The sequence below is a fragment of the Engystomops pustulosus genome, chromosome 8 (assembly GCF_040894005.1).
Source record: "Engystomops pustulosus chromosome 8, aEngPut4.maternal, whole genome shotgun sequence".
NCBI lineage: Eukaryota > Metazoa > Chordata > Amphibia > Anura > Leptodactylidae > Engystomops > Engystomops pustulosus.
In genome coordinates this window covers 12,215,626-12,234,659 of record NC_092418.1, presented here as the reverse complement: position 1 = coordinate 12,234,659, position 19,034 = coordinate 12,215,626, and positions in this window count along the sequence as shown.

The following is a 19,034-nucleotide window of genomic DNA, read 5'->3' as shown; positions in this document are numbered from 1 at the left end:
ACTTGCATACACCGGGATGAGGAAGGTGAACTCCGGCGGACCTGAGCAGGGAAGCGACACATGCAGGATATCGGGCGCACAATCTTAGTGAATTGCGGCAAAGTTCATCCTCGTCAGACAATGCACATCAAGGAACGCGCCAGAGACGGGTAAGTAAATGTGCCCCATGGTTTTACAATAGTGCAACTTACATATATGACAATTTTTATTCTTCTTTAATCGGCGTATTTTGCTTTAGGGACAGGGTAGGGTTCAGCCTAGGAGGGGGGGTAGTGGGTTGGGTTAGGGATGTAGGGAGGGATGAGGTGAGGGAGAGAGGGAGAGTCAAAGAACATGATTCGTAACATAAAACGCTGACAGAACTTTGGGGCCAAGGTTGGGGTTACCTTGATCTCTTTATGGTTATGAGAGAATTATAATTGTCTGAAATAGCTGAGCTCTCGGAAGTCTTGTGGTCAATGTTTGCCAGTAAATGATTTATGCCGCTATGGCTGCTACCACTGTAGTTACATCTCTGTATCTCTGGTTCTGTAGCTCACAAGTCTGATACAATCTGAAAGATGAAATTCTTGAGATGATATTATCATTAATACGACACCACAAGCATGTTTCTAGAGGATTGAGGCATCTGACATAACAACACCCCTACAGCCTCTAAACTTTACTCATTTTAGGCAAAATGGGGCAGATTTATCAAGTGACTGAAAGTCAGAATATTTCCAGTTGCCCATGGCAACCAATCACAGCTCCCCTTTAAAATATTCATGAACACTGGTAAAATGAAAGCTGAGCTATGGTTGGTTGCCATGGGCAACTGGAAATATTCTGACTTTCAGACGCTTGATAAATCTGCCCCAATATGTCTAATTTTCACAGTACACAATTTTTGTAGGTACATAAGTGGCTTCCAAATAATAGAGAGGTGAGACAGACCAATGTGAGTATTGATTACAACAATTTTTAAGTTTCTCTTTGGAAGACCGGACAAGTAATTAGCAGACTCGAACCGTGGAGAACATGAACTCGGTACCTGAACTCAAACTCAACCTTAGTGGCTCTTCTCATCCAGACTTATACATAACTGTTACATCTGCAAGGAAAGCCATTGGATAAGTGCATCACCTGGTATGATCATTGCTTTGCCAGTTAAGGTGGATCATTATATAAAAGGGGGTTCTGTGATCATATTTCATTGAGATTTCTGAATCTCAGAAACCCAACATTTTTACAACAACATTGATAATAACACGGATAATGAATGAGACTTCATATTTCTACATTTTACCATTTTCTGGAGAGACGAGGAGTAAACCCTTCATCACGGCTTTCTTCTTCCTGATATATGTGGTCGGAGTTCTTATTAATTCCTCCATTATCACAGTCATATGTCTGGAGGTTCAGTTACATAAACCAATGTATCTCTTTATCTGTAATTTATCCATTGTAGATATATTTTATACATCCGTCACGGTTCCTAAATTATTGCACATGTTATTATCCGGGAATCATATTGTTTCCTCCGCACAATGTTATACACAGTTGTACTTCTTCTTCGTAAATTTATCGATGGAGGACACTCTTCTCTTTGCTATGGCTTATGACCGATATGTCGCTATCTGTAAGCCCTTACATTATCATGGGATCCTGAATCGGAGAAATTGCTCCCTGATAACTTTTGGGATTTGGGCATTTGCATTTTTAAATTCTATTATGTTTGTTAGCCTTTTGATAAACATGTCCTCCTGTCACTCCAACGTCATCCATCAGTTCTTCTGTGATCTCAAGTCGCTAACAAAGACGACCTGTACAACCACACAAATATTTTTTGTAGTTATGAATACAGAAATATTGATATTTGTAGGAATTCCTACCATGTGCACTTTTATTTCTTATGTTAAAATTTTCTCACTCATTTTCAAGATGAAAACAAAAGAAAGCCGAAAGAAAGCCTTCTCCACCTGCTCCTCCCACGTCACAGTTGTCAGTATTTACTATGGGGCAGGGCTAGTAGGATATTTGATCCCACCGTACTCTAACCTTCTGGATTCTGTCTTTACTATAACATATACAACTATCGTCCCCATGATAAATCCTATTATATACAGTCTACAGAACTCCGCTATACAATCCGCATGGCTGGGGATATTCAGGGGAATGGGTTTTGGCTCTAGATACATACAAAGTGTTAGAAAATTTACTTCCAAGTGATCGCCCATGTGAGATCAAAATAAGATTCTTAGGAACACACACAAAATATATTTTTGGTAAATCAAAAAAAGATTATAATAAATTACAATAATTGACAATAACGGGACTGTCAGATATTTGCTGAACACTCACGTTTTACTATAATGTTTATCCTTTTTGGAATGTAAAATATGGATGATGAATTTTCTGCTGTGATTTGTAGAGTAACCATTAGCTTGGTCGATATATTTTCTCTAATTTGGTAGCCCTCCAGAAGACGGCTCCGAAGCTGAAGCATATTTTGGGTTGGTCCCTGGTCACATCGGCTCCTGCTAACCTGGTCTTTGTCCATGACTATGAAATCACAGTTATATTATTCACAATTTGAAGTGTTTCTTAGACGTAGCACACTCTGTACTGCCAAACGTTTGCACTCCAGGCATTACTAATTATAGGTTGTTGTTGTGTCCAGGGGTCCTTTTACAGATCTCAGTGACAGCAATTCATATAATCATTGATGTACAAATAAAGGTTTTGCATCTAGTCTTTGATTTGTTTTGAATTTTTGCTAGGACTTAAAGGACATCTACCACCAGGATGAAGAATTTTAGATAGGATAGGATAACTCCGTCTTCGGAGTTGTCTAACATCGTGCATCATCTTAGAACTGCCAGTAGCAAGTTGACAGATTAGGTCTCCACTTATCAGCCTGTCCTTGACAACAGTGTGATAACAGAAGTCCACATGGAAGAGGATGGAAAATTCCTGCAGCTCTTAATATCATCCCTGCCTGCTAGCCACCTTCTTCAACAGAAGGCTTGTTATTTCCAATTATCCTCCATTAAACATAGTATCATAATATATAAGGCAGGAAAAAGAAGCAAGTCCATCAAGTCCAACCTTTAAGAAAGAAATACATGTTTTTTCCCCATAACCCGTGGCATCCATGTCTTGAACATTTACATAGAGTGCTCCATAACAAACTCCTGTGGCAGAGAGTTCCAAGGTCTCACTGCTCTTACAGTAAAGAACCTTTGGCTATGTTGATGGTAGAACCTCCTCTAGGCATAGAGGATGCCCCCTGTCTATGGTGATGGTAGAACCGCCTCTAGGAGTAGAGGATGTCCCCTGTCTATGGTGATGGTAGAACCGCCTCTAGGAGTAGAGAATGTCCCCTGTCTATGGTGATGGTAGAACCGCCTCTTCTCTAGGTGTAGAAGATGCCCCTGTCTATGGTGATGGGAGAACTGCCTCTACTCTAGGTATAGAGGATTCCCCCTGTCTATGGTGATGGTAGAACCTCCTCTCCTCTAGGTGTAGAGGATGCCCCCTGTCTATGCTGATGGTAGAACCTCCTCTAGGCGTAGAGGATGCCCCCTGTCTATGGTGATGGTAGAACCTCCTCTAGGCGTAGAGGATGTCCCCTGTCTATGGTGATGGTAGAACCACCTCTTCTCTAGGTGTAGAAGATGCCCCTGTCTATGGTGATGGTAGAACCTCCTCTCCTCTAGATGTAGAGGATGCCCCTGTCTATGGTGATGGTAGAACCTCCTCTCCTCTAGGTGATGAGGATGCCCCCTGTCTATGGTGATGGTAGAACCTCCTCTCCTCTAGGTGTAGAGGATGCCCCTGTCTATGGTGATGGTAGAATCTCCTCTCCTGTAGGAGTAGAGGAAATCCCCTGACTATGGTGATGGTAAAACCTCCTCTCCTCTAGGTGTAGAGGATGCCCCTGACTATGGTGATGGTAGAATCTCCTCTCCTCTAGGCGTATAGGATGTCCCCTTGTCCTGGTCACAGGCCTAGGTATAAAAAGATCTTTGGAGACATCCCTGTACTGTCCATTCAGCTATTTGTACATTGTAATGAGGTCTCCCCTCAGTCGTCTTTTGTATTCTGTCATTGTATTCTAGTCCCCCCATTCCCCTTATAATCTTGGTTGCTCTCCTCTGTAAGGTATGTGAAGATGTCCATACTGTAGTTGATGTACACACTTATCACAAATGATACACTGCCTCGTCATGTGACCTGAGGTGCAACAGTACGGGTTAATTTACTCAGCCCACTCAACCTTGAACTTACCTTTCACTCAGGACACAAATTGAGCATAAATCACACCTCATACAGTTTTCACACTCCAAAACCACTGCCACCACTTTATACTGTGACCAATAAGTATCCCACTCTACATAGGCTATGAGTTCGCAGAGCTTCTAAGGAATAAAATTAAAGTGAAAAGCTTTAATACCAAAATTTCAGTGCTTTTTTTCAAAAAGAAGATAAAATGACAGACAACAAAGCAAAACTTAAAAAATAAAAAGAGAGAAAAATTAAATAAACTTACAAATTAAAGTAATTCCTGATTCCCTGGAGGTGGGAGAAATTTGCACACATTCAGACTTAGGTTACATGTGCACTAACGTACGCCCACATGGCTACAAGCTTGCGGCTGTCCATATGCCCCCTATGTGGTCTCAAGCCACCTCTGCCATGTGATCCTGTATCTCATTGGTTGATGTTTCAAAACTTCCGATTGATTGATTAGTCCACGGGCTCTTTCAGGATTGGAGAAAGTGTTAATGAGGAGGAAAGCCCAGGAACATTTAAATAGTTTCTTTATTTCCATGGTCAGATGGATGGAGGAAGGGAGGTAAATGTGGGGAAGAGATGTCCTTGTGTCTTTTGAAGGCTGCACAAACCAGTCTTCAGGTCAGAGTTTATCATACTGTAAAAACTCCAAGATGTCATAAAGGTAATTGTCCCAAAGCTCAACAATTCTACACACTTAAGATTTATATTTCCATGACAAGACTAAGCTGAGCTCCAAGCGAAATAACTAATTCCTCTGCTTGCAGGTCCATTTGACATCAGCGATGGAGCCCATGTGAATAGTCAGAGATGGGTTCCAAATCATATCCTCTAAAACCTTGGTCACAGTGCAGTGAGGTGTACCTCAGTGCACTGTGACCGCACACAATAGAAGTCTATGGGGCACATGATGGCAAAAGGGGAAGCCCCAGGTGTATGGGATGTTGCGCTGTTGTAGAACCTCTCCGCTTCGGGGGGGGGGGGGGAGGTAAGCATTGACAGGTCTAAAAGGAGCTGGAGGAAACCTTCTTGAAACTGGGCCCTTTTCCCGTACACTGCACATTATGGCTTCCTTAAGCTGGTAACTATGACCATGCAGATGACGTCTCGTGGTGGGCCTGGGTCAGGTGGATTGGGACCCAGAGACCTATGGGCATGGTCCAGCACCAGAGGGGAGTCTGTGGGCACCTCCAAGATATTGTTAAACACATGACGTAGGGTGATGTCCAGTTGGTTAGGTCCAACCGATTCGGGGATTCTCCATACTCAAATATTATTTCTCTTCCCCTGTTCTCAGCATCGTCTATCATGTAAGCCAGATATTGGATCTGAATGGATTGGGTAGATAAGGTATTATCTTGGCGGTTAAGCCTGTCTTTGTTAGCTGCAATTGAGGCCTCAGTAGTGGACAAGCGTTCTTCAATGACTCTGACATGAGTCCACAAATAGGCCAGCTCAGCTCTGTATGCTGCCTCCAGTCTAGATACATAAGACGCAAGTCACTGATATCTGCCAGAACTTTGGCCACGTAAACAATGTTTTGTGAGAGACGCATCAACTTGATGTAATGGGTCCCCTGGAGAATCATAACAAGGAGAGCTCGGACCAAGAGATTTTTGTCTTCACATTTGCTTACAAGCTTTAGACCTCAGACCAGGAGATGCTGATTACCTATGCAGCAGCGGGCAGCTCCCAAAGCACACCTGAGGCATTCAGGTGTGCTTTGGGAGCTGCCCGCTGCTGCAGGGGTGATCATCGTCTCCTTGTCTGAGGTCTACAGTTTGTGAGCAAATGTGAAGACAAAAATCTTTCGTTTTGAAGACATTTTCTTTTGTGTGAGTTTACAAAAATATAATGGGATGGCCATTATCATGTATGGAGGAAAGTAAGGAAGGCCTATTAACCAAATAATAGCACCCTGATAAATGGGGGCAACAAAATTAGGTAGTGGGTTTACTGTACTTCACCTAATAGTTGCATTTTTAGGTAGGACAACAATACTAATATCCAACCTCAAGCAATCAGTCATGAAGTAAAGGTTTGATGGAAATGGGCATTCCAAATGTTAAAAAGATTTCCAGCATATTCCCTGAAATAACGAAAAATTGAAGTATTAAAGTGGTCACCACAAAACCCTGAACTCAATGATATAATAAATTTAAATTGCTTGAGACTGGGACTTCTATATACACCTCGTCAGAAGATATCCAATCGGTGTGTAATAGAGGAGAGAAGAAAAAGAGAAAGCGCAACCTCGTGAAGACAGTAATGCACAAGGGGAAGGATGGATGGGTAAATTGGTCATAATTAGGCATAATGCATATGTAAAGTCTAATACCAGCAGCCGGTGGTCTCCTGTAGATCAGCAGCACTCGGACCAGGCTCCGAGGCTGAAGAGGATCATTGTAGAAAAACCCGAATGGAGGCAGGAGTGTTGGCGCTTAGAAAATCCTCGATAGGTAAGTATAAATGGCTCAAAAAGAGTATGGAGCAGAAACGCGTAGCATTTTATTGTTTTAACTATCTTTTAAAAGAAATTTCTTTTATTTTGTAAAATAAAAAAGTACTCTTTTTGAGCCATTTATACTTACCTATTGAGGATTTTCTAAGCGCCAACACTCCTGCCTCCATTCGGGTTTTTCTACAATAATAAATTTAAAGGAAGAAAATAAAAAGTATTTGCAGTCAAAAAGGCCTAAAGCCTGTAACATTAACAGTATACCAAATTATTGGGAAAGGTTATGGAGGGTGACCAAATATCTTGACCGACATTACTCATTGTAAAGGCTATTTTATCAAATCCACGTAGGTGTAAACTTCTGACTTCTCTGATGAATAGACCCACTCAGGTTCGGGTTCACCGAATTCAATTAAACCTCAAACAAAAGACAGATCCCTCTGCAGATGTTCTTCTTGAAAAAGTGACACATTCTTTATTTCATATTGTTAAAATTCTTACAGAGCAATAGATAGTTGGAAAGGCACATGAACGACTACCAAAGTCCATGCATTTTGACATAATCTTACTCATGACCCAAACTAAATTTTGGTTCAGGAACTAGAACACCCACCAGTAATCAGTAACCAATGCTGGCACCAATAGCCGATATTAAAGGGAACCTGCCACCAGGAGACCCATTTTTAGCACTCCCCCAGTCCCCACAGAGCATAGTACATACGCTGCCAAAGTGTTTTTGTATAAAAAATAGGTTTTACAGAAAAAAAGATATGTTATATTGTACCTTTCATTAGCATCTGCTGTGTGACTAGGCAGTTGCCAAATGGGAGGGTCTGGAAAGGAGCAGTTTCCCCCCCACCCTTGGGGAACAGCTTCTCCATGTGACCTTTTCAAATATATGAAAACACCCATCACTGGGCTTAGCAACGCCCCCTGATCCTCCACATCCAATCCTGAGTGAGGGGAGTTATTCATATATTTGAAAAGGTCACATGTTTCCCAAGGGTGGGGGGGAACTGCTCCTTTCCAGCCCCTCCCAAAAGGCAACTGCCCAGTCACACAGCAGATGCTAATGAAAGGTACAATATAACATATCTTTTTTTCTGTAAAACCAGTTTATTATACAAAAACACTTCGGCAGTGTATGTACTGTGCTCTGTGGGGACTGGGGGAGTGCTAAAAATGGGTCTCCTGGTTCCCTTTAACTGTCATCTTGTTCTAGGGATCCTAGGAAAAATGCTGGTGGCATTTAAAGGGTAAGGCCAAGCGAGCATTTTGTGTTTGGCGTCCAGGCTCACCCCGTGCCAATAACATTTACGATTGGTTCTGACAGCGCCTATCACAGGTCTCACTGGTGGTGTGAGCCTGAACGCCGAACCTCTGGCTTAAGTCTGGGTCAGGATCCTCAACATGTTGGGCAAGGACCTGAACATTGCGTTTGGGTCTGCTCATTTCTAATTCTGAAACACTGGGATAGAAATAGATACTAAAATACATTAGTACATTTTTGGAATATAATTGTGATCCTAACTGACCAAAGAGAAGGGATGTGGAATAATTGGGATCACTTTGAAGATTTCTAAAGTATTTGTAAACTTTTGACTTCAGAGGAGTTTTGACTCAGGAGGTATAGTAAGACTCAGGAGGTATAGTAAGACCCAGGAGGTGTAAGTGATGGTTTATTATTAGAGATGAGCGAACATGCTCGTCCGAGCTTGATGCTCGGTCGAGCATTAGGGTACTCGAAACTGCTCGTTACTCGGACGAATAATTCGCCCGCTCGAGAAAATGGCAGCTCCCGCCGTTTTGCTTTTTGGCGGCCAGAAACAGAGCCAATCACAAGCCAGGAGACTCTGCACTCCACCCAGCATGACGTGGTACCCTTACACGTCGATAGCAGTGGTTGGCTGGCCAGATCAGGTGACCCTGGGATAGACTAGCCGCTGGCCGCGCTGCTCGGATCATTCTGTCTCTGGATGCCGCTAGGGAGAGAGCTGCTGCTGGTCAGGGAAAGCGTTAGGGTGTTCTATTAGCTTACTGTTAGGCAGGAGTGATTCTCAAAGAACCCAACAGCCCTTCTTAGGGCTACAATAACGTTCTACTTTTTTTATTTTAATTTGCATCTATTACCATTTTGTGAGGAATTAGCAGGGGGACTTGCTACCGTTGTGTTTAGCTCTTAGTGGCACACATATCCATAGCAAAGACCGAAGTGGGAAAATTCAGTAGGGGTTGGATTTCTATTAGGCAATAACTCAGTGTCATCTCATCTGGCATAGTAGTGTGCTTCCTTTGATACTTGGCTAGAAAATAGCCATAGGAGAATACAAACAGCTTCTTGAAGCCTACAGTAGCGTTCTATATATTTGATTTCTGGTTGATCTGCTGGTGGCTGTAGTTTCTGCAGTGCATGTACTTGCCAATTCTGAGCAATTTGTAGTGAGACTTGCGACCGCTGTGTTCTGCGCTTAGTGGCGCACATATCCATAGCAAAGGCCGAAGTGGGAAAATTCAGTAGGGGTTGGATTTCTATTAGGCAATAACTCAGTGTCATCTCATCTGGCATAGTAGTGTGCTTCCTTTGATACTTGGCTAGAAAATAGCCATAGGAGAATACAAACAGCTTCTTGAAGCCTACAGTAGCGTTCTATATATTTGATTTCTGGTTGATCTGCTGGTGGCTGTAGTTTCTGCAGTGCATGTACTTGCCAATTCTGAGCAATTTGTAGTGAGACTTGCGACCGCTGTGTTCTGCGCTTAGTGGCGCACATATCCATAGCAAAGGCCGAAGTGGCAAAATTCAGTAGGGGTTGGATTTCTATTAGGCAATAACTCAGTGTCATCTCATCTGGCATAGTAGTGTGCTTCCTTTGATACTTGGCTAGAAAATAGCCATAGGAGAATACAAACAGCTTCTTGAAGCCTACAGTAGCGTTCTATATATTTGATTTCTGGTTGATCTGCTGGTGGCTGTAGTTTCTGCAGTGCATGTACTTGCCAATTCTGAGCAATTTGTAGTGAGACTTGCGACCACTGTGTTCTGCGCTTAGTGGCGCACATATCCATAGCAAAGGCCGAAGTGGGAAAATTCAGTAGGGGTTGGATTTCTATTAGGCAATAACTCAGTGTCATCTCATCTGGCATAGTAGTGTGCTTCCTTTGATACTTGGCTAGAAAATAGCCATAGGAGAATACAAACAGCTTCTTGAAGCCTACAGTAGCGTTCTATATATTTGATTTCTGGTTGATCTGCTGGTGGCTGTAGTTTCTGCAGTGCATGTACTTGCCAATTCTGAGCAATTTGTAGTGAGACTTGCGACCGCTGTGTTCTGCGCTTAGTGGCGCACATATCCATAGCAAAGGCCGAAGTGGGAAAATTCAGTAGGGGTTGGATTTCTATTAGGCAATAACTCAGTGTCATCTCATCTGGCATAGTAGTGTGCTTCCTTTGATACTTGGCTAGAAAATAGCCATAGGAGAATACAAACAGCTTCTTGAAGCCTACAGTAGCGTTCTATATATTTGATTTCTGGTTGATCTGCTGGTGGCTGTAGTTTCTGCAGTGCATGTACTTGCCAATTCTGAGCAATTTGTAATGAGACTTGCGACCGCTGTGTTCTGCGCTTAGTGGCGCACATATCCATAGCAAAGGCCGAAGTGGGAAAATTCAGTAGGGGTTGGATTTCTATTAGGCAATAACTCAGTGTCATCTCATCTGGCATAGTAGTGTGCTTCCTTTGATACTTGGCTAGAAAATAGCCATAGGAGAATACAAACAGCTTCTTGAAGCCTACAGTAGCGTTCTATATATTTGATTTCTGGTTGATCTGCTGGTGGCTGTAGTTTCTGCAGTGCATGTACTTGCCAATTCTGAGCAATTTGTAGTGAGACTTGCGACCGCTGTGTTCTGCGCTTAGTGGCGCACATATCCATAGCAAAGGCCGAAGTGGGAAAATTCAGTAGGGGTTGGATTTCTATTAGGCAATAACTCAGTGTCATCTCATCTGGCATAGTAGTGTGCTTCCTTTGATACTTGGCTAGAAAATAGCCATAGGAGAATACAAACAGCTTCTTGAAGCCTACAGTAGCGTTCTATATATTTGATTTCTGGTTGATCTGCTGGTGGCTGTAGTTTCTGCAGTGCATGTACTTGCCAATTCTGAGCAATTTGTAGTGAGACTTGCGACCGCTGTGTTCTGCGCTTAGTGGCGCACATATCCATAGCAAAGGCCGAAGTGGGAAAATTCAGTAGGGGTTGGATTTCTATTAGGCAATAACTCAGTGTCATCTCATCTGGCATAGTAGTGTGCTTCCTTTGATACTTGGCTAGAAAATAGCCATAGGAGAATACAAACAGCTTCTTGAAGCCTACAGTAGCGTTCTATATATTTGATTTCTGGTTGATCTGCTGGTGGCTGTAGTTTCTGCAGTGCATGTACTTGCCAATTCTGAGCAATTTGTAGTGAGACTTGCGACCGCTGTGTTCTGCGCTTAGTGGCGCACATATCCATAGCAAAGGCCGAAGTGGGAAAATTCAGTAGGGGTTGGATTTCTATTAGGCAATAACTCAGTGTCATCTCATCTGGCATAGTAGTGTGCTTCCTTTGATACTTGGCTAGAAAATAGCCATAGGAGAATACAAACAGCTTCTTGAAGCCTACAGTAGCGTTCTATATATTTGATTTCTGGTTGATCTGCTGGTGGCTGTAGTTTCTGCAGTGCATGTACTTGCCAATTCTGAGCAATTTGTAGTGAGACTTGCGACCGCTGTGTTCTGCGCTTAGTGGCGCACATATCCATAGCAAAGGCCGAAGTGGCAAAATTCAGTAGGGGTTGGATTTCTATTAGGCACTAACTCAGTGTCATCTCATCTGGCATAGTAGTGTGCTTCCTTTGATACTTGGCTAGAAAATAGCCATAGCAATAGGATAGGATTGTTTGGTTTTAAAAACTCAAAAAAAAACAAAAAACACAAAAAAAAACAAAAAACACAAAAAAACACAAAAAAAAACAAAAAGAAGTAAAAAAAAAAAAAAAGTTATAACTCTCATTTTAAAAATGTTTAACCCAAGGGCTAGGGGTAGAGGACGAGGGCGGGGACGTGGGCGTCCAACTACTGCAGGGGTCAGAGGCCGTGGTCCTGGGCGGGGTGAGACACCACCTGCTGATGAGGGAGCAGGGGAACGCCGCAGAGCTACACTCCCTAGGTTCATGTCTGAAGTTACTGGGACTCGTGGTAGAGCACTGTTGAGGCCAGAACAGTGCGAACAGGTGATGTCGTGGATTGCTGACAATGCTTCGAGCAATTTGTCCACCACCAGTCAGTCTTCCACGCAGTCCACCCATGTCACCGAAATCCCCACTCCTCCAGCTCCTGCACCTCAGCCTCCTCCCCCCCAGTCTGCCCCCTCCCAGGAAAATTTGCCATTTGAACCGGCATACTCTGAGGAACTGTTTTCTGGACCCTTCCCACAGTCACAAACCACTTGTCCGGTTGCTGCTGAGCAATTTTCCGATGCCCAGGTTTTCCACCAGTCACAGTCTGTGGGTGATGATGACCTTCTTGACGTAGTGGAAGTGTGTAAAGAGGTGTCCGACGATGAGGAGACACGGTTGTCAGACAGTGGGGAAGTTGTTGTCAGGGCAGGAAGTCCGAGGGGGGAGCAGACTGAGGGATCGGAGGATGATGAGGTGACAGACCCAAGCTGGGTTGAGAGGCCGGGTGAACACAGTGCTTCTGAGACGGAGGAGAGTCCTCGACCTGAACAGGTTGGAAGAGGCAGTGGTGGGGCCAGACGGAGAGGCAGGGCCAGAGCTGGTGCATCAGCACCACTGTCAACTAGTGAAGCTCCCGTGGTGAGGGCTCTTGCGGCGAGGGCTAGATCTTCAGAAGTGTGGAGGTTCTTTAAGGAAACACCGGATGACCGACGGACTGTGGTGTGCAACATTTGCCAAACCAGGCTCAGCAGGGGTTCCACCACTACTAGCTTAACTACCACCAGTATGCGCAGGCATATGAATGCTAAGCACCCCACTCAGTGGCAACAAGCCCGTTCACCTCCGGCCGTGCACACCACTGCTCCTTCCCCTGTGTCAGCTGCTAGTCAGCCCCCTGCCCAGGACCCTGGCACAAAAACCCCATCGTCGCCTCCACGATCCTCCACAGCATCCACCAGCGTTCAGCTCTCCATACCCCAGACGCTGGAGCGGAAACGCAAATATAGTGCAACCCACCCGCACGCCCAAGCCCTTAATGTGCACATCTCCAGATTGCTTAGCCTGGAGATGCTGCCCTATAGGCTAGTAGAGACCGAGGCCTTTCGCAACCTCATGGCGGCGGCCGCCCCTCGGTATTCGGTCCCCAGCCGCCACTACTTTTCCCGATGTGCCGTCCCAGCCCTGCACCAGCACGTGTCAGACAACATCATCCGTGCCCTGACCAACGCCGTTTCTGACAAGGTCCACCTGACCACGGACACGTGGACGAGTGCTGCCGGGCAGGGCCACTATCGCTGACGGCACATTGGGTTAACTTGGTGGAGGCTGGGACCGAGTCTGACCCTGGGGCTGCTCATATACTGCCGACGCCGAGGATTGCGGGGCCTACCTCGGTCCAGGTGTTTCAGGCCTACTATGCCTCCTCCTCCTCCCACCCCTCCTCCACCTCCTCCTCCGAACTACCATCCGTGGGCACGGCGCCATCAGTCGGTAGCTCTAGGCACAGCAGCAGTGCCGTCGCTAAGCGACAGCAGGCGGTGCTCAAACTGCTGAGCCTAGGCGACAAAAGGCACACCGCCCAAGAGCTATTACAGGGCATCACGGCGCAGACTGATCTGTGGCTGGCACCGCTGAACCTCAAGCCGGGAATGGTTGTGTGTGACAACGGCCGTAACCTGGTGGCGGCTCTGCAACTCGGCAGACTGACACATGTGCCATGCCTGGCCCATGTGTTAAATCTGATAGTGCAGCGTTTCCTCAAGACATACCCCAATCTGTCTGATTTGCTCACGAAGGTGCGCCGCATCTGTGCGCATTTCAGGAAGTCCAGCCCAGATGCTGCCACTCTCAGGGCAGCGCAGCGCCGCCTCCAACTGCCCGCTCACCGACTGTTGTGCGACGTGCCCACGAGGTGGAATTCAACACTGACCATGTTATCCAGAGTTTACCAGCAGCGCAGAGCGATTGTAGACTGCCAGATGTCAACTTCCACCAGAACTGGTAGTCAGGTCAGTCAGCTTCCTCAAGTCTACAATGAGGAGTGGACGTGGATGTCTGATATCTGTCAGGTGCTGAGTAACTTTGAGGAGTCAACACAGATGGTCAGTGGCGATGCCGCCATCATCAGCCTCACCATCCCGCTGCTTGGCCTGTTGAAAAACTCTCTGGTCAGCATGAAGTCGGAAGCTTTGCGCTCGTCACAAGAGACGGGGGAAGAATATTCCCTTGTTGATAGCCAAAGCACCCTGAGGTCTGTTTCTCAGCGCATATCGGAGGAGGTGGAGGTGGAGGAGGATGAGGAGGAAGAGGAGGAGAATGTTGGCGAGACACAAGAGGGGACCATTGTTGAGTCCTTCACTGTTCAGCGTGTATGGGCAGAAGAAGAGGAGTTGGAGGAGTTGGAGGAGGAGGAAATGGACAGTCAGGCCAGTGAGGGGAGTGAATTCTTACGCGTTGGTACTCTGGCGCATATGGCAGATTTCATGCTAGGCTGCCTATCCCGTGACCCTCGCGTTCAAAGAATTTATTCCAGCACCGATTACTGGGTGTTCACTCTCCTGGACCCACGGTACAAGCAAAATCTTTCCACTCTCATCCCTGCAGAGGAAAGGAGTGTGAGAATGCATGAATACCAGCAGGCCCTGGTGCACAAGCTGAAACAGTATTTCCCTTCTGACAGCGCTAGCGGCAGAGTGCGTAGTTCTGCGGGACAAGTAGCGAGGGAGAGTAGGCGAGCAGGCAGCTTGTCCAGCACTGGCAAGGGTACGCTTTACAAGGCTTTTGCCAGCTTTATGTCACCCCAGCAAGACACTGTCACCTGTCCCCAGTCTCGGCAGAGTAGGGCTGATCTTTACAGAAAGATGGTGAGGGAGTACGTAGCTGACCATACCATCGTCCTAAATGATCACACAGCTCCCTACAACTACTGGGTTTCAAAGCTGGACATGTGGCACGAACTGGCGCTGTACGCCTTGGAGGTTCTTGCCTGCCCTGCCGCTAGCGTCTTGTCCGAGCGGGTTTTCAGTGCAGCTGGTGGCATCATCACCGATAAGCGTACACGCCTGTCGACTGACAGCGCTGACAGGCTGACGCTTATTAAAATGAATAAAGGCTGGATTTCTCAGAATTTCCAATCTCCACCAGGTGAAGGAAGCTCAACCTGAATAATTGATCCACTCCTCCTCCTCCTCCTCATTTTCCTCCTTCTCCTCCTCTTTGTACAGTAAAGCAGAGGAAAATGGCTATTTTTTGACAGGGCCCACTGGCTCTTGCTATAGTACTTCATGCATTTAATTTTTCTGGAGGGCCACCTACCCGGTCCTCTGTTTGAAACAATTTTTGTGAGTGCCACATACAGGCACTCAATCTATTCCATTTTTCTGGAGGGCCACCTACCCGGTCCTCTGTTTTAAAAAAATTTTGGGACTGCCACATACAGGCACTCAATCTATTCCATTTTACTGGAGGGCCACCTACCTGCTCCTCTGGTTTGAAACATTTTTGGGACTGCCACATACAGGCACTCAATCTATTCCATTTTACTGCAGGGCCACCTACCTGCTCCTCTGGTTTGAACAATTTTTGGGACTGCCACATACAGGCACTCAATCTATTCCATTTTACTGGAGGGCCACCTACCTGCTCCTCTGGTTTGAAACATTTTTGGGACTGCCACATACAGGCACTCAATCTATTCCATTTTACTGCAGGGCCACCTACCTGCTCCTCTGGTTTGAACAATTTTTGGGACTGCCACATACAGGCACTCAATCTATTCCATTTTACTGGAGGGCCACCTACCTGCTCCTCTGGTTTGAAACATTTTTGGGACTGCCACATACAGGCACTCAATCTATTCCATTTTACTGGAGGGCCACCTACCTGCTCCTCTGGTTTGAAGAATTTTTGGGACTGCCACATACAGGCACTCAATCTATTCCATTTTACTGGAGGGCCACCTACCTGCTCCTCTGGTTTGAAACATTTTTGGGACTGCCACATACAGGCACTCAATCTATTCCATTTTACTGGAGGGCCACCTACCTGCTCCTCTGGTTTGAAAAATGTTTGGGACTGCCACATACAGGCACTATCCAAATTAAATTGTCTCCATAGCAGCCTCCACACGTTGTCTCCATTGCTACCTCCAAAAGTCGTCCATATAGCTGCCTCCATACATCGTCCCTTTATCAAACGAGGTGTGTCAGGCAGAAATTTGGGTTGTTTTCATGGATTCCACATCAAAGTTGTTAACTTTGTCGCCACCCTGCTGTGTTATCCACAAAATATACTGGCAAACTTTTACCATTTAGGGATATTATTTCAGCGCTTCTTGCGCATCTGTTTACATTCCCCTCACCCGGCATATCCTAAACTTATAAGAACGCTACTACACTTGATCTTATACAAAAGGTTCTTAGAAGTGCTGTTTGGGGAGTAGCCTAGAAACAGGGGCTTGGATTGGCGAAAGCTCGCCTGGCTGCAGAGCGCCAGCTCCATCACAAGATCCAACTAACATAGTTGCAGCACCTTTAATCTACTACTAGTTCACTGCCTCCATAATAATAATAATCTTTATTTATATAGCGTCATCATATTCTGCAGCGCTTTACAAATCATAGGAAACAAATACAAATGTAATGTAACAGAGCACAACATTTGTATGGAACAACAGGAGTGAGGTCCCTGCTCGCCAGAGCTTACGGTTTATGAAGATGATGGGGTAACACGAGGTAAAAGAATATTTAATGGTCAAGCCATTCTTCTTAGGGAATAGAAAAAAATATAATAAATGGAATTGCTGTCGCTTGAAACACTCAGCCGTCATCTTATATACCAGGTCCAGGGTGAATGGGACTGCAGAGAAGTCTGGTGCCTGTTGGTTGCTGGATAACAGATGGGAGGACGACACAGGACGGGTTAGTAGAAGAGTTAAAACTTCATGCAGTTAATGAGTGTTATAGGCTTGCCTAAAGAAATGGGTTTTAAGAGCACGTTTGAAACTTTGGAGGTTAGGTATTAGTCTGATAGTCCGGGGCAGAGCATTCCATAGAATTGGTGCAGCTCTAGAGAAGTCTTGGAGACGCGAGTGGGAGGTCCGCACTAGGGTAGAGGTTAATCTAAGATCACTGGCGGATCTAAGAGCACGGGTTGGGCGATAGACTGAGATAAGAGAGGAGAGGTAGGGGGGTGCAGCATTATACAGAGCTTTATGGATGAGGGTTATTATTATTTTAAACTATTCGAAAGGAGACTGGCAGCAAGTGCAGCGACTGGCATGAACTGTAAGCATACATGGTCCCCTTATCAAACGAGCTGTGTCAGGCAGAATTTGGGGTTGTTTTCATGGCTTCCATGTTAACTTTGTCGCCACCCTGCTGTGTAATCCACAAAATATACTGGCAAACTTTTATCATGTAGCGATATTATTTGAGCGCTTCTTGCTCACCTCCTTTGGTTCCTCTCTGCCACCCATTGGTTTGAAGCCTGAGTCCATTTAGGGTATGTCGCCATGCCACTCTCTAGCCTGCCGCTGCTGCCGCTGCCTCTGCATGCCGTCCCCTATAGTGTCAGGGTCAATTATTGGATGTTTTAGATGCTATCTAGCTTCATTCTGTCACTCTGTCATGGCCATGCTGTTGCCCATAATTTTGGCATAATGGTGCGATTAGGCAGCCTCAGAGGCATCCATGCATGCTGCCCCTGCTGTTTCCTGTCCATTTCCGTGGTGTTTCCATCCTTTTCTGAGGTTCCCAGGTGTTTGGCCAAGCTTCCCTGTGCAGAGCCTTGGTCCCCTTGAAAAATGCTCGAGTCTCCCATTGACTTCAATGGGGTTCGTTATTCGAGACGAGCACTCGAGCATCGGGAAAAGTTCGTCTCGAATAACGAGTACCCGAGCATTTTAGTGTTCGCTCATCTCTATTTATTATCTCATGGGTAATTTTTTGCCATCAGGCAATGAGAGCCTCAAAACTATAAATCTTCACCCCTACTCTACCCCCTTCCAGTAACCCGAGCTGAGTTACTATAGAGGTAAGACTGCCAGACATTACATTATTTCACTTGCAAATGTTTTAGTAAGAAATGACTTATGATTAGAGATGAGCGAGCACTAAAATGCTCGGGTGCTCGTTACTCGAGCCGAACATTTCCAGATGCTCGAGTGCTCGTTTCGAGTAACGAGCCCCATTGAAGTCAATGGGAGACCCGAGCATTTTTCAAAGGGACCATGGTTCAGGAATAAAATGTGTTATTTAATTGAAAAATAATGTCTTCTGATAATTTGCAAACATCTGCGATCTATTCTTCACTGTTCCGCGCGTATATTATCTCCCGACAAGTTAGCAGATGTAAAGAACAGTGAAGAATAGAATAAAAACAGTGAACACAGTGAACACAGTGAACACAGGATCATTTAAGATAAAAACACAGTGCAGAACACAGTGCAGAATAGATTACAGATGTTCGGCACATCTGCTTACTTGTCGGGAGATACGCGCGGAACGGCGCGAACAAAATAGCATGTGAAGAACAATATATATGTGTGTGAAGAACACATTGCAGATGTTTAAATACATCTGCAATGTGTTCTTCACACATATATATTGTTCTTCACATGCTATTTTGTTCGCGCCGTTCCGCGCGTATCTCCCGACAAGTAAGCAGATGTGCCGAACATCTGTAATCTATTCTGCACTGTGTTCTGCACTGTGTTTTTATCTTAAATGATCCTGTGTTCACTGTTTTTATTCTATTCTTCATTGTTCTTCACTGTGTTTTTTTTAATTAAATGCTCGATCTCGAGCAGGGGAAATACTCGTCCGAGCAACGAGCCGTCTCGAGTACCCTAATGCTCGACCGAGCATCAAGCTCGGACGAGCATGTTCGCTCATCTCTACTTATGATGCATTCGAGGTTTGAAGGTTTAGATGTTTTTTTTTCTGTTTTTAATATTGTTCATTGTTGTTTCATTGAAATAAAAATAAGATATTAGCAATACGAAAACAATTATAATCTAACAGCCTGAATCTTTACACTGAAGATTTTTGTAATACAGCAGAGATCTCTCCTAGGGATATAGTCA